This window comes from Mauremys mutica, chromosome 9 (genome assembly GCF_020497125.1).
Source record: "Mauremys mutica isolate MM-2020 ecotype Southern chromosome 9, ASM2049712v1, whole genome shotgun sequence".
Lineage (NCBI taxonomy): Eukaryota > Metazoa > Chordata > Testudines > Geoemydidae > Mauremys > Mauremys mutica.
The window spans coordinates 68705286-68725422 of NC_059080.1; the positions used below are offsets into that span (position 1 = coordinate 68705286).

Consider the following 20137-nt stretch of genomic DNA (forward strand, 5'->3'; position numbering starts at 1 on the left):
AAGTACCCAGGAGGGGTTAAAATGGTGTGCGATATTGCTTATGAGCCCTTATTTGAATAAACACACTCACAGACCCATAGATTTTAAGGTCAAAAGGAACCAATATGATCATCTAGTCTGACCACCTTCACATTGCAGGCCACAGAACTCACCTACTCCTGAGATAGACCAACCTCTGGCTGAGTTACTGAAGTTCGCAAATCATGGTTTAAAGACTTCAAGTTACAGAGAATTCACCATTTACACTAGTTTAAACATGTACATGCCACATGCTACAAAGGAAGACCAAATACCCCCAGGATCTTAGCCAATCTGACCTGGAGGGAAAATTCCATCCTGATCCCCAAAATGGTGATTGGTTAGACCCTGAGCATGTGGGCAAGACCCACCAGGCAAATACCTGGAAAAGAATGCTTTGTAGTAACTCAGAGCCCTCCCCATCTAGTGTCCAGTCTCTAGCAATTAGGGATTGCTGAAAAGATTAGGGAAAGACACCTCTGTTTACAAATGTTTCCAAGATATTTAAACAGCCCCATTTTAATTAATCTGGCTATTTTGTATGTTATCACTAATGACTTAATCCTACCAGTTTTCCATAGCCTCTAGGAAAGGCAAGATCTGAATTTCCAGTGTAAACAAAAACCTCACATCTTTCAAGACTTCATATGCATCACAATAAACCAGAGGCAAAAGTCTCTCACCTCCCCTCACTTCTCTGCAGATCCCCTTTAATTAGACCCAAAAAAGGTGTTACCTGGTTCAAAATCCAGCCAGAACTGAAGACCCCCATTTCAACTCTCTACACCACCCAACGAAGACTAAGTAAATTGGTATGTCTGGCTAACCTACCCCAGAAGCGACCATGTGAATGCTCACTAGGAAATACTTGTGATTTAATGAAAAATTAATCACTTGAAATCTAACTATATTTTGACTCTTACCAGGTTATAGTCCTGATAGTGACCAGGCACAGGCCAGGATCAAAAAATCTGGCAACCACACCATTCCCTTGAAAGTCAATGGAGCCCAACTATATACATGATGGAACTACTGAAGCACCATAGCCTCATTCAGTCAGGAAGTCTGACACAGTGATCACAAAAATAATAAATTGTGTTATTTTTCATCTTTTCCCCTTAATCTCTAGGACTTTTGGTGGGGGGCAGGAAATCACAAAGTTCATGCAAGTGTCACAGCCAGTGATGAAGATTTTGGGGATAACTTATCTAACCTCTCTTTACCACATTCCACACCCACATTGAGATGGGTGGGTGGCGGGGTCAGAGATTCTGTTAGCGAAGGAGAAATTCACAACTATCCAGTCTGTTGCCTCTGATGGGATTCCAAGAAGATGCTGATAGCAAGTGGGGCCAGGTTGAGGTTTCAGTCTTGATGATATGTGGGGCATGGCTTGGTCTACACTAAAGAATTAGGACAACATAAGGCAGCTTATGTCGACCTAATTATGTCAGTATCTAGACCAGTGCTTCTCAAAGCCGGTCCGCCGCTTAAGCAGGGAAAGCCCCTGGCAGTCCGGGACAGTGTTTACCTGCCGCATCCGCAGGTTCGGCCAATTACAGCTCCCACTGGCTGTGGTTTGCCGCTCCAGGCCAATGGGGGCTGCGGGAAGGGCACCCAGCACATCCCTCGGCCCACACCGCTTCCCACAGCCCCCATTGGCCTGGGGCCGGCGAAGCCAGTGGGAGCCGCGATTGGCCAAACCTGCGGACTCGGCAGGTAAACAAACCATCCCATACCACCAGGGGCTTTCCCTGCACAAGCAGCGGACCAGCTTTGAGAAGCACTGATCTAGACTACAGCCTTGCTCCCACCAATTTAAGTGCCCTACAACACCGACACAGTAACTCCACCTCCATGAGAGGCATAGGGCTTATGTTGGTGTAGTTAGGGAGACACAGTGTCAGTGTACATATTGAGTCCCTAACATCGGCAGTTGGCTGGAGCCCTGAAACTGACAAGAAAGCCAGCTCCACAGGTGGGCTGCTTCTGGGTCTCCGCTCCAAGCCCAGCTGCTACCCAGGGTTCCAGCTGAGGCTAACACCTGGGCTCTGCACTGGGAGCCCTGCTGCACACCAGGGTCCTGGCTCCCCACCAGGAGCACAGCTGCTGACTGGACTTCAGGCCTGGATCTCCCAACCTGAGGTGCAGCTGAGCTCCCGACAGAGAGCTGCGAGCCCTGGCTCTCAGCCCCCCACACTGCTCCCATGAGTCAGTGGAAGCGCTCCTGGTGAGGACATGCACCACTGACAGAAGGAGGGTAATGTGGACATCAGCCCCCACAGTAATTACTGAGGTGGCTGTAAGTCAACCTAACAAAGGTTTACTTAAGATTGTTGTGTAAACCTGCCCTTATGCTATATTAAAACCAAACCAAGACAAAATGAGGAGTGAGGATTCTCTCCAGTAAGAATTAAGAAATGCTAGTATCTTTCTTTCCTAAGACTGCTGGTTGACTTAGTAATATTGTGAAGATCCTTGCAGTTAAATAAGCTAGGATTTTTTTAAAAATAAAAAGCTTAATCTAACTGGCGCTTGTAACATTTAGACCATTCACAAGTTATCATACAAGCATAAATGGCTTCTAGTAACTATATACTGCTGCATGCCAACATGTTAAATCATCCTGTGACTAGTTTTTAGAGAATGTGCATTCAGAAAGAAGTGTTGTTGTAGCCATGTTGGTCCCCGGATATTAGCATGATAAGGTGGATGAGGTAATATCTTTGTATACCTCGTGTGTATCTCACCAACAGAAGTTGGTCCAATGAAAGGTATTACCTCACCCACCTTGTCTCATGTAGAAACAAGTTATTTCTAACCTGTATTATGAACAGACCAAAAAAAGGCACATTTTAAAAAGTGGAACAAATTTTTGGAAGCTACCCTTTCTGGTTACATGCAAACTTTCCTTAATAAGGATCCCTCTGGACACAGACTATACACATGCATCTGACGAAGTGGGTATTCACCGACGAAAGCTCATGCTCCAATACGTCTGTTAGTCTATAAGGTGCCACAAGACTCTTTGCTGCTTTTACAGACTATACACAGTGATCATCACAAGGGGGGTGGAGTGGGGATTTCTTGTTTTTTTTAAAAACAATATTCAATAGATCAGGTTTATAAATGAAAGTGGTCATATAAGGTTAACTTTGGAGTCATGATTTGATTATCTTGACTGCATGCCTCTCCTTTTGGAGAGTTTATTTTCACTCCAATGTACCACAATGTTCAGTGGTGACTAATCTGCTTTTTAAGTGATAAAAATGAAGACATCCAATAGTGGAGCTGTCTCCACCAAACCTGTTACTGAAATTCTACATAGTCTTGCAAAAAATCAGCATAAAAATGTATTAACCCAGATACAATTAAACTCACCCATCCTTCCAGTGATAAAAACTGAGGGTACCTTACTTGCTCAGGAAAATAAAAAGTGAAATAACTTGCCACAAGCAAGTTGGTTTTGATAGTTAGTTTATTATTGCGAGCAGGAAGATTATTAAATGTACCAAAAAAAGACTCCATTCTTGGGAAACCATTACTATAATTTCTAGGTAGAAGACACAAGGTTAAGAATGCACTGAATTTTTTCTTAAGACCCTTTCTCTCCTCCATTCCTCAATTCAGGTACAATTGGAGATTCCTCCTCACGTATCCCTGAGGGATTATAGCAGGCCATTCTTTATTACAGAGATGTAAAAGGGTTTGCAAAAAGGTGGGCCTTGCACCATGCTCCTGGTCAGGCTTACAACCATTACAATGGAATTCTTTAGGAAAGTGCCCTCTGCTAAGAATGCTCTGCCCTCTCTTCCCCATCAGATGGAGTTTTTCAGTGGTTCTCAAACTGTGGGTCGGGACCCCAAAGTGGGTCTCAACACCGCTTTAATGGGGTCATCAGGGCTGGCATTACACTTACTGGGGCCCAGGGCCAAAGTCTAAGCCCCACTGCCCTGGGCGGCGGGGCTCAGGCTTCAGGCCCCTCGCCCTGGGTGGAAGCCCTTGGGCTTCAGTTTTGGCCTCCCCGCCTGAGCTAGTGGGGTTTGGGAGGGCTCAGGCTTCGATTCCCCCCTCCTGAGGTTGTTTAGTAATTTTTGTTGTCAGAAGGGGGGCGCAGTGCAGTGAAGTTTAAATACTCCAACAGTTCTCAAAGCAAGGGAGCCAAGTACATCCACAATAAAATAGGGAACCCCCAGAATGGGCACAGAATTCATGTGATGAACTCGGGGGGGGGGGACCTCTCTCTTGCTCAGAAAGTACCATTATTCAAATTGAAGTTTCCACATATTTTTCTTCATCCCCAACTAGATTAAAATGCAGTAATCTAATCTGGCAATAGTAAAAAGCATGACCATAGTGGCTAAAGCCTTCTCTGACTAGTTAAATCTCTCATGGCACCATTGTGTAAAAACAGGAAAAGCAACAAGACCAATCAGACCCCCAAACTGTATACTTCCCTCAGGGGACAAGGCTGATGTTCCTTCTAGTTCCTCAAAGCAGGAGTTCAAGTCTGAGGCAGCTATTTTGCTCTGGTTCTAAAACCTTTGAGACATATGAACTAAACTGGTTAGAGAAAGGCAAATCGTTTTCATCCTAGGTGATTTCCTCCCCTCCACTAACAGAGACGCTGGCCACAGCCCTGATTGTGGCTGCTGAAAAGAAAAGGCAAGCTATTTGCGCTGTGTAGTAGATCCAACCATTATTGTATTGTATAAAGGACCAATCAGTATTGTTTACCCAGATGTGCCAAGGACTGCACAAACACTCAGGAACACATGGTTTCTGAAAAGCTAGGCTCCTCCAGTATATTGGTGGCACTGGAATACATGATATCTCAACTGCTCTAAGCAGTCAAAAATTAATGAGAGCAGGAGATGGGTATAAGTCTTGTGGCAAGGAACTACTCCTCACAATGTTGTAAACTGTCTATAAGAAATAATCAAAACCAACTTTGAGCTGCAGTTGTAAGAGAAGCACTGTCATGCATGCAATCAGCAGCACTATATGGCCAACTGTATCAAAGGCTTCTAAAAGGTCCTGAAGTATAAGCATGAAAGTTTGTTTTGTTCATAACCATAAGAAAGTTCTTAATCCATATCAGATGCATCAATGCAGTGTCCTAGACCTTCCACTGTAGGTACTTGCAAGCATAACAAAACCAAGATTTTTATTTAGGAGTGTTTTCTATGTACACTAAGACTTTTTATACCTCTGCTTTGTAAAGTAAAAATCTGCTTTGCTATTATGTGAAAATGTCATCTGAAACATCCATAATTGAAGAACAGGGCAGGACAGGCATGCATTGATACAGAAAGCTAGCACAGGACTTATTTGTATTATCACATTACTGCCTTGGTTACAAGGCTACTAACTTCATTCACAACAAAATGCACATATCTTTCTTTATACCACACCGCAACCCATATACCGTATTGTCCCGAGTATAGGCCGCACTTTTTTCCCCTAATTTAAGTCTTTAAACTAGGGGTGCGGCCTATAAGCGGGATCTTGCCAAAAAAACCAATAAAAATACTTTCAATCCCAGCCGCGGCGGGGAATCAGAGCACTCTGGGCTGCCCGCCGCGGCGGGCAGGCCGGAGCCCTCTGATTCCCCGCCGCGGCCGGGATTTAAAGAGCTCTGGGCTCCCCGCCGCAGCGGGCAGCCTAGAGCCCTCTGAGTCCCGGCCGCAGCTGGGATTGAAAGCGCTCTGGGCTCCCCGCCGCGGCTGGGATTTAAAGGGCTCTGGGCTCCCCGCCGCGGGGGGCAGCCCAGAGCGCTCTGATTCCCCGCCGCGGCTGGGATTGAAAGCGCTCTGGGCTCCCCGCTGCGGCGGGCAGCCCAGAGCACTCTGAGTCCCGGCCGCGGCTGAGATTTAAAGGGCTCTGGGCTCCCCGCCGCGGCAGACAGCCCAGAGCCCTCTGAGTCCCCGCCGCGGCTGGGATTGAAGGGGCTCTGGGCTCCCCGCCGCGGCGGGCAGCCCGGAGCCCTCTGATTCCCCGCCGCGGCTGGGATTGAAAGCGCTCTGGGCTCCCCGCCGCGGCTGGGATTTAAAGGGCTCTGGGCTCCCCGCCGCGGCGGGCAGCCCTGAGCGCTCTGAGTCCCGGCCGCGGCTGAGATTTAAAGGGCTCTGGGCTCCCCGCTGCGGCAGACAGCCCAGAGCCCTCTGAGTCCCGGCCCCGGCTGGGATTTAAAGGGCTCTGGGCTCCCCGCCGCGGCAGACAGCCCAGAGCCCTCTGAGTCCCGGCCGCGGCTGAGATTTTCTTTAAGTTAAAAAAAGTTAAAAATTTAATTTTTTTAAAATAGCACCAAACGTTAAGGGTGCGGCTTATAATCAGGAGCGGCCTATACTCGGAACAATACGGTAGTACAAATTAATTCTTTCAAGAATGATTAAGATTGCCCAATATTTCCCATTGTAAGGACACTCTTTTCAGTTGCTTATAAACTTCGCCAACTTTAATAGTTGGAGCTGAAATTTTCCATGCCGGAGTCTGCCTAAGGCTGATTTATTTATTATTAATTATTATTATTTCAGCCACTTCCAAGAATGAGGCTTAGCAAAAATACATTGTTTTGCCCATGTTATTTTTTTTTTTAAATTGAGACCTTTTCTTTTAAATGCTCTGGCACCCCCATGCTTGATAGCAGGGGCTCTCCATATCTTCAGGGCCAAAAATTTCAAGTTCCTACTCCCCCTGTAGAAAAAAATAATGTGATCAGGTAATTAAAAATTCCGTCATAATGCATATGAATGCAGAAGCATATGCATGGGCAATCTTACTTCTGGCATTTCTTAATTTTTGAGTTCTTGATTTTGAAATTATGGTGTTCTGTTAACAGTTTTTGTGTGTGTAATATGTAATTAGTGGGATAAGCATTACTATATATAATTTGCACAAAAAATGAACAAATCAGAATATACAAACTAAGATTAGAAGATTTCCCATATTTGTCCATGATATTTTCAACATATCTAAAGAATATACTGTATAGTCTTTATTACATATGTAGCATTTTAGTACTGTGGATTACTATTCAGCACAGTAATCCATTTTTATACAACATACTTAATTTGAGGTTATGAAAATCTGCCTATATATACACACACCAGCACATACATACACACTAGAGATGAATTCATGTGGCAAATATATTTTATATTGAATCAACATGTGGATATAGCTAATAGTCCCAGTCTGGAAAACATCTGTGTATCTTAATTTATTAAAATTCAATAGACTCCTCACATGTGTGTTTTCAGGTCTGAGTCCTAATATACAAATCTTGGCAATAATTTTAGTGTGTAATCTACACAGACTGTTCAAGAATCCAGGAGATTTACAGCTTTACCGTCTCCACCCACCCCCTCCCAAAAAAACACATTTCAGTTAGCCTTTCAACAGATCTCAGTGTGTAATCAAGTTAGTAGTAGATTTTTTAAATTTTTGTAACAGTTTCAACCGGTAGAGGGTGTGCTTGAACATGCAAGGGAATCCGAATATATCCAGCTAGGTTTCACACACTGAAAACATTATTGATATTTCCATAAGATAAGTCTGAAAGTTATTTCTGTAATAAGATTCTCTCCTCATCTTGTAATGTTCGAGCTTTCAATAAACAAATACATAAAAAGGGTTTACTCTTCCATGCTACATTCCACCTCAAAGCCAAAAGAAAAAATTATTCTACATTTTGCTTGTTAGTTCAGAATTGGTTTATGGTCAACATAGGCTGTCTAATCTACATGTCATTTTAAAGTAGTTATCCTGGCAATGCCTGCTATGAAGTTATTTCAAATTAAAGTTTTATGACTGTTTGGGGTGAGGGATGTCTAATGCAATGCAAAAAACAGCAACCCTTTAAAGACTACTTACAGAGATGATTAATCGGTTTTATCCTTTTCTTTTCCAGGATATGTGACCTTTGATATTGAATTCTACTATTACTTACTCAGTTTAGTATACCAAGTTAACAGAAAATTCTTTGATGGTTGCCTTCGGTTTTCCCCCAATGAATAATAAAGGGGCCTGTGTTATGCATGTTTGTGATTAAGCAATCAAAACTGTCTAGACAACCCTAAATAAGATTCCCAAAAAGAAAAAGCTTCCACTGGGACTCTCTTTTTATCAAATTGCTGTATACTATTTTATCAGTGTTAAAGACTGGATGGCTCATGGAACTGTTAAGATACTGAGAACCTTTCACCTCTAGTTACACAAGTTCAAATCTAACCCAAGCCAGCCCCCGACCACAGGCCTGTGTATATGTTGTTGTAGCCATGTTGGTCCCAAGATATCAGAGACACAAGGTAGGTGGAAATATCTTCACTGGACTGTTCAGAAGTTGGTCCAATAAAAGATATTACCTGTGCACCTTGTCTCTTGCTAGGCAAGACATCCAAGTAATCAAAAAAACAACTGAATCTGGTTCATATTTACTTTATCCTTGGCCAGTTTACAGACTTATCAAATAAATTACTTTTCCACATTCTAGTTGGTGTCTGCATTATGTTTGACTGTATGTTCTATATTGGTCCCCCTCTCCACAAATACACATACCAGATGCAAAGCATGATATATCTGTTTTACAACAGTTGTTGAACTGCTGACCGTGACCAAATCTCAGGACTTTAGCTGTATGCTAAAACCTTTGTAGATTGTTGAGACATTACCTATTTTACCTGTTGTCACTGACAAACGGTAGGAACAGCAATATTTCTGCATATACCCCTACGTGAGATTGACTATTATTTTGAAGCCTTATGTAATTCTCTTTTGTTGTACTGACATGAATTTATCTCATCACCTAGCTGAGGTATAACATGATGTAACATGTAGGCAACCACACGTACCGATTACTATAATCTCCACCAGTCTAAGTGAGAAAAGTCATATTTTTATAGCTCTGGAATACCTTAGTAATGGATGCAACAGAGAAAAACAAAATAGAATGGCGGGGGGGGGGGGAAGCAGCTTTTGTAACATCTTACTATGGCAGTTTTAACCTGTCCGTTGTGCAGATCCAAACTGTTCTTATTAGCAGATGCTCATTTTACACCCAAGTTTACTATGTACTGAACACCTGCTTTCCCTATTTCTCACTATCTTGCCATCAGAAATGCTAAATCTTGGAACTTGCAAATTTTATACACACAGGAATTCAATTATTTAATCATCTTGATCTCCGGTTTGGGCTGTTCCTCATTTTCTGTGTCTTCAAAGTACATTTGGTAGTTCTACAGGTATGCAGCTGTATTTTGATCACCAGTATATGCACCAGATTCTCCCATTCCTCAAATCACACACAGTGTTGCTATATACATCTGCTTACTGCTTGTGCGTAGTCACTACACAAAATTCACAGGAAACCTTTTTGGAGGGGTCAGAGGAATACTCATGAGAACATTCTTTTTCTTTGCTATCAACCTGCTTTCTCCAAGATTACAAGAGGAATTAATTGCTTGGATTTATTTTTGAAGAGCAGCCCAGGAATACAAAGTCTGTTTAAGGGGTAACAGAACAGTAGGACAATAAACATACGATACGAGAGTACATCCTGGGGCCTCAAACTTGAAAGTGGCTCATTAACAAGTTAAGAATTTCATCTCAAATTATTTCCAAAACCACATCAGAGATGCCATTAGGCCAGGGCCGCCCAGAGGATTCAGGGGGCCTAGGGCCCTCCGCCGCCAAATTGCCGCCGAAGACCCGGTACTTCAGCAGCGGGTCCCAGGGCGGAAGGACCCCCCGCCGCCGAATTGCCGCTGAAGACCCAGAGCGGAAGAAGCTCCAGGGGCCCGGGCCCCGCGAGAGCTTTCCAGGGCCCCCAGAGTGAGTGAAGGACCCTGCTCCAGGCACCCCAGAAAACTCTTGTGGAGGCCCCTGTGGGGCCCAGGGCAAATTGCCCCACTTCCCCCCCGCCCACCCCCGGGCAGCCCTGCATTAGGCTTGCTAAGTTATTGATTTACGTAGAACAGCTCCTTCTGCATTTACACACTTGCTACTCAAGACATTAATGGCTACTGTGAACAAAAGCCAAAGGCCTGATCCTGAAACATACCAAGCATCCACAACTTCCACCAAAATGAAAGTGTTGAGGATAATCCATATCTATCAAGATAAGTAGAGCCCTGTGTGGATACAAGATTTGTATCTACATCCAATCCGCAAACGTCTGTGGATAGCCGCAGATTTGCAAGGCTCTAAAGATGCAAAACAAAGGTACTCATTAACTATAATTCACTATTCTGATACACACTTGGGGTCTTTCTTTTGCACTTCATTTAAAAAAAAAAAGTATTGTATACCCAATTCCAGCCAAGATAAATCCTTGTCTTCTTCCTTCCCGTATTTCACCCCCACCAGCTCATCATCTGTTAAGTTAACTCTGTACATAAATATATTGCTACCTTTGAGAAAAGAAAAGTTACTGAGAAGAGTCATGGTTGACCTTCAATCTTGTGCTGCAGTTTCTCCACCAGTGTTCTATTTCTCACAGCAGAAGACAGTCAGTGATTGAATGGCAGCAACGAGTCCTGTGGTACTAACAAACGTATTGGAGCATGAGCTTTCATGGGTGAATACCAACCGATGAAGTGGGTATTTACCCACGAAAGCTCATGCTCCAATATGTCTGTTAGTATATAAGGTGCCACAGGACTCTCTGCTGCTTTTACAGATCCAGACTAACACGGCTATCCCTCTGATACTTGAGTGATTGAATGACTGCTTATGATATTAAAACTAAAGAAACAATATCTGACAAAACATTAATTAGGGAAACAAACAACACAGAACACCCCAGCCCACCTCTGAGATTATGATTAAATCTCTAGGTCTGAAAGGGACTTCCTTCACTGCTAGTAGACCCTGTTCTTTAATTGGCTGAAGGAGTTGGCATTGAGCAAGTCAGACCATAAGAACGGCCATACTGGGTCAGACAAAAGGTCCATCTAGTCCAGTATCCTGTCTTCCAATAGTGGCCAATGCCAGGTGCCCCAGAGGGAATGAACAGAACAGGTAATCAACAAGTGATCCATTCCCTGACGCTCATTCCCAGCTTCTGGTAAACAGAGGCTAGGGACACCATCCCTGCACATCCTGACCAATCCATCCATCACTGGGTTGGACCAGTAGCCTCTTCTGGTTCAGGGAGTGAGATCTGGCACTAAACTCACATGAAAGTGTAGAGCATTAGGCCTTGTGATTTAATTTTAGGGCATTTGATTCCTGGAAGTTTGGTTCAAAAGCTAAGCAGACACTAAACACCAGAAAAGACTTTTGCGATCAGGATAATCTATTCAATTGAATTACACAATACTTAGAACTTGCACAGTGCTTTATATTTTCAAAGTGTAAGTCAGACTTCAATCTTTGGTTAAAAGTCCATTTGTTAATACTTGTTCCAATATAGTTTAGTTAATTAGCTGGTGTGGGTGGGAGTTGTCAAAATTATTTATATTTGTCAATAAATATTCCAAGTAGAAGACTTTCCACCTATTCCCCAAAACATTCACTGGAGAATTTGGACAGCTCTATACAGAAGAGGTGGTCATAAATCTTTAAAAACAAAAACCACACACACAAGGTCCTGTCTGTTGCATGGATAAAGATCACATGGCATTTTTTATAAGATTAAAAATTTATCCTTTTGTTATTGGCTCAAGATTTCCCCTATGTGCCAGTTGGTTATTGACCTCCATCAGAGAGGTGGCTGCCCAACACTTCAGCTGTATGCATTCAGTTTTAATTTTTTTTTAAGAGAAAAAAGCTTTTAAATTATTATTGAAGATACAGATAAATATTTTTTTTAAATCATTTTTTAAAAGTGTACCAAAGAATAATCACACATTTGGGAGCATTCAGTTTTTATCCAGTCTATCATTTGGCATATACAGTATACCCATAGGTTAACTGAAATGTTATTTTATTTGAGTGTTCTCCTGATAGACTAGGGCAGTTTCCCACATATCTCCATCTCAGATTCTCATCTATTTCCAAGTATAATCAGAAAAAAATAGGTTTCCCTCCTGCTTGTACCTCAGAGTACACCTCTGCTCTCATTTTTCTATTTTAACTTTGTAATTCTTCTTTAATGACAATGATAGTATTCTTAAGACACAGTACAAGCCACAATACAAAGCTGCATTGTAACATTTGTACTAAGTGTTTATCCCTCTCTTGCCCTTTCCTAAAGGAGTCTTATTCTCTTCGTCCTTACATCTGTTTAAGACCAATATAACCCCACTGGCTTTAGTGGGGTTACACAGGGAGTCAGTGAGAGCAGAATCGAGCCTATAGTCTTTTATGGGCCTCCTTACTGTCACTATTCCGATATTAGCACCAACACACATGTTCAGCAATGTCTACACGAGGCTCTCTACAAGCAATTTTCCACTGTTTTCAACATTGACTCTTGCCACAGTGGGTGTAACGTAGACAAAGCTCCCATGCAGCTGCTGGTGCTTTTACCCCTATGTCACTGTGAGGCCATAGGTGCTGGATCTAGGGGTGCTGGGGTGCAGTGGGTTCCATCAATAACAGGGTTTACAGTTTGGTTTAATGGCTCTCAACACCCCCGCTATAAAAACTGTTGCAGCACCCTCATGTGAGGCTACAGAGGTGATAAAAAGCACTGGCAGCTGTAGGCACCTCGTCTACACTAGGGCTCCTCGCCTTGCACCAGCAGGGGGCGGTGAGGAGGGATAGGAAGTGCGGGCGAGGGGAGAGAGGTTCCCCCACCGGAGGCAGGCGATGGGCAGCCGCGGGGGCGGACCCCTTACTCCCGGGGCCATGGGGACCCGGCAGGGGAGAACAGGACCGCGCACCGAGGCGGCGGGCTCAGGGGACGCAGCACCCCAGGAGCCGGGGTGCGCCGGCTGCCAGGAGGCGGGTAACGATCCCCGCAGCATGCTCAGCGCGACCCCAGGGCACCGAGCGAGCCGCCTCTCCGCGCAGGACCGCGCCCGCCCCGGGGCTAGCAGCGGGCACTGGCCGGAGCCCGCGCACTCACACAGGGGATGGGGCCCTGGCTGCCCCGGGGCTCCCGGGGTGGGGCGCTCACCTACTCTCCTTGCTGCGAGTGCCGGGGGTGCGCAGACCAGGCTCCGGCGCGGCGGCTCCGGTCCCTTTAAATCCCCTCAGCAACTGAGCACCGCCGCTGCCGCGCTTGGGATTTATCCCCGCCCGGTGGGAGCGGGCGGCGCTAGCAGAGCCCCGCCCCAATCCCGCCCTCTCGGCCAGACCCCGCCCCCACCGAGACCCCGCCCTTCTCCCGGACACCCCAGCCCCAACTGAAACGCTTCCGCCTACCCAAGCCCCGCCCCCTCTGCGGGAAACCGCGCCCCCGCCTCCGCGGGTCCCTCCCCCCTCTGCGCCTGTTCTCATCGCAAACCTCTCTTCTGAGAGCCCCCCAACCCCTCCCATAACCATATTCCACTCACTCCCCCACCCTCCATCGCCACCCAGAAACAGCCTGCCCCAAACTCCCCCCTCTCCCAGTGCCATATTGAGATAATCCACAACTCCCTCCCCACACACACGCCATCACCTTCACCCTCGCTTGAGGTAGCTGGGTCAGGAGCCATCGCTGCTAGTCTGGGGAGGCTGAGACCTCACCCCTCACCTGACCACTGCTGGTGGGCTGCAGACTGTCCTGGAGGAAGGACTTGGTATCCATACACCTAGTGTGAAGGTCCCTGCTCACATCTCCCAAATAGAAACATGATGCGGAGTCAGCAAGCAAGCACCCTCTCCCCGCCACCCCTCCCCCCAAGAGCAGCAGGTTTCAGAATATAAAACCCTATATCCTTGCCCACCCCTTCTCCAAACTCTACCCGTTCCCCCATGTAGTTCTACAGTACAGCAAGAAGTAGGGTGACCAGACAGCAAGTGTGAAAAAGCGGGCCGGGGCTGGGGAGTAATAGGAGCCTATATAAGAAAAAGACCCCAACATCGGGACTGTCCCTATAAAAAGGGGACATCTGGTCACCCTAGCAAGAAAGAGCAGAGGGATTGAAGCACATGGGCAATATGAGAGCTCTGTAATCTAAATCTCAAAAAATCCCTTACATTACAGTTGCCAGGAAAAGTTTGAAAATAGACTAATAAAATGAAGAAACTTTAGGAGGTAAAATCTTCATTAGGGCCCCCAATCTGTTCTCCTTCCCTACTCATGACATTCCTATACCCCACCCTTACCAGACAGAGAAAGCAACCACCCACCTTTTCCAAATTCCTCCCCATTCTTCACCTTCTTGCTTGTGTGAGAGGTTACCCACCTTTATCTCAGATTCACCACTCCACCTACCTGGGAGAACCCCAACCCAAAATACTCTCCCCTTTTGCCTGGTTGAGAAACCCTCTAGACTTCTTTCCCTCACGCCTGTGTGCAGTCACTCCACTCCTGTCCTAATTCCCCCATCTCTAGCCTCAGAGAATCCTCCTCACTCCTGGCTTGTCCCCAACTGTTCCCTTCTTGCCTTATTAACTCCCTTACTTTATTTGCAGGTGAGATTATCATTTCCCCTGCCAAAACCTTTAGTCCAGCAGTGAATAAAGCAAACACACATACACTTTGTATGCAGAGTTGCTGTAGTTATGTCAGTCCCAGGTTATTAGAGAGACAGTGAGTGAGGTAATATTTTTTTATTGGACCAACTTCAGTTGGTGAGAGAGACAAGCTTTCGAGTTTGCACGGGGTTTGAAAATAGATCAGAAGAGCTCTGTGTAAGCTCCAAAGCTTGTCTCTCTCACCAACAGAAATTGTTCCAATAAAAGATATTACTCAGCCACCTTGTCTCACACATACACTTGGTCAGGCTAAGACACTCACCCTGGGTGTGTGTGTTCAGTCTCATGTGTTCTCTGTCACAGGTGCTACTGTTACTGCCTGGAGCTGGCTAACTTCCTGGTTTGAGGGGGCTTTGGCCCTTCCCTTACATGTTGATGGCATCTATGGCACTGTAACAAGGAGGAAGTATTATACTGGGAAATGCACATTAATCTTAACATTGGCTGACAGCCCTGAGGATCCTGACAGCCCTGTTAATACCACTTGGGTCATTTGCAAGCTAAACAAATAGGCATCTTATGAGCCTGGTGGAGTGCAGCAGTCATGGTTACACATTAGAGTTGTTTGAAAGTTACAATTTTTTCATTTTACAGGCACAGCAAAGGAGATGCAGCTCAGCAAGAGAGGGACAAAGGCACTTTAAACAATCTTTATGCCCTTGGGTTTCTGTATTGCTCTGGGAGCCAATATACAACCCAGCATAAACTAGGACAGCTAGAGGATGCTTTAATTTATGGCAGCCTCCTCAGGGCTGCTTATGGACTGTTCCACAGTCTGGAGCAGCTCAGAATCGCTGTACCAATCTCCTCTCTCATCTCTGAAATGCCCCCAGTTCCAGAACAACTGAGGGGGCAGCCAGTGGAGAGGCAGTAAGGACAGGGATTTGGGGACAGACAATGTTCCATAATGTTTTACTTTATTAGCAGTATCAACCAAAATGAGTATTTTTGCACGTTTTCAATACAAATGCCACCATTGTTCAATACATGGCCCATTTTTGCTTATTTTCACTCAGAAATGCTCTTCCCCCCTCCAAAATGTGCATACTAGTGACATTTTCTGAAAAAAATGGACCCATTTAGAGGCAAATGCAAAAACCCTTGCATTTCAAGTAGTTTGACATTTGTCACACACACTGATTCTCAAACTCTTTCTTCATATGGACCAAATGTTAATATAGAGAGAGTCTCATGGATGCATTCTGCTCCTTCTATGAGTGATCATGCAGACCCTTTCATCTTCCTTTCATGATTACAGAACATCCCTGTGAAAACTATGTGGAACACTAATATTAGGAATGTATTTTTAGCAACACTTTAATGCGTTTTAGCTTTTGGGAATAAGGAGGAGGGGGAGCCAGAACTAAGTGACTGGCCAGCTGCGTGGATACCTAGCAAGTACCCCATACTCTCTGAAGACAAACCAAAACCCCAGGTTTAAATATACTCAAACTTTGGCAAATCTGAATCCAAATTTTTCACTCTAGGTCTGTTTCTAGTTTAAACACAGATGTCGACAAGACCAAGAGTCAGGGACGGCTCTAGGCATTTTGCCGCCCCAAGCACGGCAGGCAGGCTGCCTTCGGCGACTTGCCTGCGGGAGGTCCCCGGTCCCACAAATTCGGTGGCAGCCTGCGGGAGGTCCCCCGAAGCCGCGGGACCAGCGGACCCTCCACAGGCATGCCGCCGAAGGCAGCCTGCCTGCCGCCCTCGCAGTGACCGGCAGAGCGCCCCCCGCGGCTTGCTGCCCCAAGCACCCACTTGGCGTGCTGGTGCCTGGAGCCGCCCCTGCCAAGAGTGTTTCCACCAAATTAGCTTGAAATGGTTTTCAGTTGTATTTAAAACCCAGTTTGGGTAGCACAGTTCCCAGCTCACTGTAGGTAAAGCCTTGGAATTATGCTGCCAGAAAGCAGCCTTCTTCCTTCACTTTCTGGTTGCCATGGTGCACTGTCAGTATAAGATCATGTAGAAGAGGGCAGCCACCTCTAGCCCAGATAAGTAATCACTATTTTTCTAATTAATTAATGGTCTTATATACTTGTACCTATTATAAAGTAAATTATTAACACGTGTTCAGGTATCTAAAGAAAACATCATGCATCATGCCTGTTAGTTATTTTGTATCAGCACTGATTGATTTTGTATGTAGGCTAAAATTAATTAGCCAAATCCTGAGGTCCTTACTTAGACAAAAAACTCCAGTGACACAGAGGTTTTGCCTTAGTAAGGATGAGAGGATTTCACCCTGAATTTGTACAAAGGTCTGAATTGAATATATGTCTTGTTACTATTTGAATTCATTTGTATGAAGGTGTGTTTATATTAAATTTTGGTGCACATATGTATATAAAAGAAAACTTCATACTCATATCTAATATGTTACACGGCTATACTTAGAACCAGATAGCTTTGTCAGACGAGATCTAGTCATTTTGAAGGGACAGGGTTAAAGTCACATACAGACACTAATAAGACTACAGAAAATGTCAGCCATTTCTATTTTTTATACTGGTACTAGAAAAGATTCAGAAAAGGGCAACTAAAATGATTAGGGGTTTGGAGAGGGTCCCATATGAGGAAAGATTAAAGAGGCTAGGACTCTTCAGCTTGGAAAAGAGGAGACTAAGGGGGGATATGATAGAGGTACATAAAATAATGAGTGATGTGGAGAAAGTGGATAAGCAAATGTTATTTACTTATTCCCATAATACAAGAACTAGAGGTCACCAAATGAAATTAATAGGCAGCAGGTTTAAAACAAATAAAAGGAAGTTCTTCACGCAGCACACAGTCAACTTGTGAACTCCTTACCTGAGGAAGCAGCAAAGAATCCTGTGGCACCTTATAGACTAACAGACGTTTTGCAGCATGAGCTTTCGTGGGTGAATACCCACTTCTTCAGATGCAAGTGGTGGAAATTTCCTACAGCAAAAAAACTTTAGGACCAGACTTCAAAGAGAAACTGCTGAGCTCCAGTTCATCTGCAAATTTGACACCATCAGCTCAGGACTAAACAAAGACTGTGAATGGCTTGCCAATTACAGAACCAGTTTCTCCTCCCTTGGTTTTCACACCTCAACTGCTAGAACAGGGCCTCATCCACCCTGATTGATCTAACCTCGTTATCTCTAGCTTGCTTCTTGCTTGCTTATATATACCTGCCCCAGGAAATTTCCACCACTTGCATCTGAAGAAGTGGGTATTCACCCACGAAAGCTCATGCTGCAAAACGTCTGTTAGTCTATAAGGTGCCACAGGATTCTTTGCTGCTTCTACAGAACCAGACTAACACGGCTACCCCTCTGATACTTACCTGAGGAGGTTGTGAAGGCTAGGACTATAACAGCGTTTAAAAGAGAACTGGATAAATTCATGGTGGTTAAGTCCATAAATGGCTATTAGCCAGGATGGGTAAGGAATGGTGTTCCTAGCCTCTGTTTGTCAGAGGATGGAGATGGATGGCAGGAGAGAGATCACTTGATCATTGCCTGTTAGGTTCACTTCCTCTGGGTCACCTGGCATTGGCCACTGTCGGTAGACAGATACTGGGCTAGATGGACCTTTGGTCTGACCTTATGCTCTTACGGTCGTTCTTATGTTCTTATTTCACTTATAGCAAAATATCTCGTCATGATGGAAAACTTTGACATGTTATCAAATTCAAAAGGGAAAAAAAATCAAAGTAATATGGGAAAATTGATTCAAATACAAGTCTAAAACTGAAAAGATAGGGTGTGGTTTTGAAGGACAGTGTCTATCCACTATCTAATTTTGGAGAATGCTTACTTTTTGGTACCTATGAATGCTGCCATAGACCAGGAGGCAATTCTTTATTCAAAGTAAAAAATGTTTCAACCCCCTTGCATTTTCTATAAAAGTAAAAGTCAAAAAGTATCAGTGATTATAATGAGAAGCCTGTATAATTTATGTGCGTTTTGAGACATTGATAGAGAATACTTGAATTTGAAGAGTATTTGTGCAAGAAGTGGGGGAGTGAGATTTTCTTTCCTTTAGACTGTAATAAAATTTTCAGTACCTCGCAACCCCCTAATTGCCTACATGACTCCCCAGGGACATGAACCACTGGTTGAGAATAACATACTCCAGACTACTGACAAAATATACTATATATGTATACACACAGCAGCTATTTAAAAAAAATAAAACCCAACAACAAGTAATCCAATCTGAGGCCAAATCCATCGCTCATGGGGTACCTTAACTTGAATGGAGTTTCTCTGATTTACACTGGTGTACATGAGACCAAGATTTGACCCCAAACCATTTGGCTGAGTTTTGGATGAGGATAAGATTAAAAAGTTTTCCACTCTGTCTCTTAATCTGTAAGCACAGAGGACTGTTAGCTACTATGCTTTTACTCATTTACAGGAATCAGATAACATCACTTATCAGCTAAATTCTTATTTATCTGACGCAATCTAACTAGAAAGTATTAGTGACATGGGTTATAATAGGCCTGTAAATGAAAACACCAATGTGGGACACCTGAACACAGCAATAAGAATGATGTTAACAGAGATAAGAATCTTTTCTTTTTTAGGGTTCATACTCAATACAAAGCTGGAGTGAGCAATATCCCCTAGGTTTTTTGAAGGCTAATTGGCTCATCTGTGTTTGGCATAGCCAAGGATCAGTGCATAACAGAAGATCCGTTACTAAACAGTGGTTTCCCGAAATAGGTTGAAATGCATTAATGGGTTATTAGCAGAATATGTGTGTATAACTGTAGTGAGCGTACATTTAAAAGAAGCTTAGTCCCTTTTCAGAAGATTTTTATGGCTCAATCAGATATAGGCACTGCTTCAAACCTGGAACTGATAAAGTCCATCTTGTGTGACAGGTTTCAGAGTGGTAGCTGTGTTGTTGTTTTTTGCTGATACAGACTGAGGAGTCCTTATGGCATCTTAGAGACTAACACATTTATTTGAGCATAAGCTTTTGTGGGCTAAAACCCACTTCATCAGATGCATGGAGTGAAAAATACAGTAAGCAGAATATATATTAGAGCACATGAAAAGATGGAAGTTGCCTTACCAAGTGGGGGGTCAGTGCTAATGAGCCAATTCAATTAAAGTGGAAGTGGTCCATTGGCTTCGTTAGTACTACAAAAGTAATTTTCCCTCCCTTGGTATTCACCCCTTCTTGTCACCTTTTGAGAATAGGCCGCTTCCATCTTAACTGAATGTGATCATTGACTCCCAATAGCAACAATGATGTTCCATTTAATAAAGTTCCAGAGATGGGTATTTATTGCATCAAAACACTTCAATAGCAATCACTTCATCATGAAGGTTATCTATAATAGTTATGTGGTAGTGATTTCCAACAAGTATTCCACATTGGGTGACCAGCTGTCTATTGCAGAGGGAGAGTTTGTTTCTGGATTCTATCACAGAGTTGATGGAGAACAACAGACTAAGAATGAAAAAACAATGTTGGATTCCAAATGGTACCATCAGATTATGGGAGAGAAAAAAAGAGTCACGATACAGAATGGATGCACTTGAAAGTCAGAGTCAAGTCAGTG

At 44.1% G+C, this 20137-nt stretch overlaps 1 protein-coding gene across 1 annotated transcript in view; it reads right to left on the reverse strand.

The window, feature by feature from the left end:
- SERPINE2 (serpin family E member 2) overlaps positions 1 to 13229 on the reverse strand; it is a 36906-nt gene extending 23677 nt beyond the window's left edge. Inside the window, exon 1 of the mRNA XM_045031503.1 lies at positions 13082 to 13229. The gene's annotated coding sequence lies outside the window, so the exon portion shown is untranslated. The remainder of the gene's footprint in view (positions 1 to 13081) is intronic.
- Positions 13230 to 20137: the final 6908 nt, after the last annotated feature.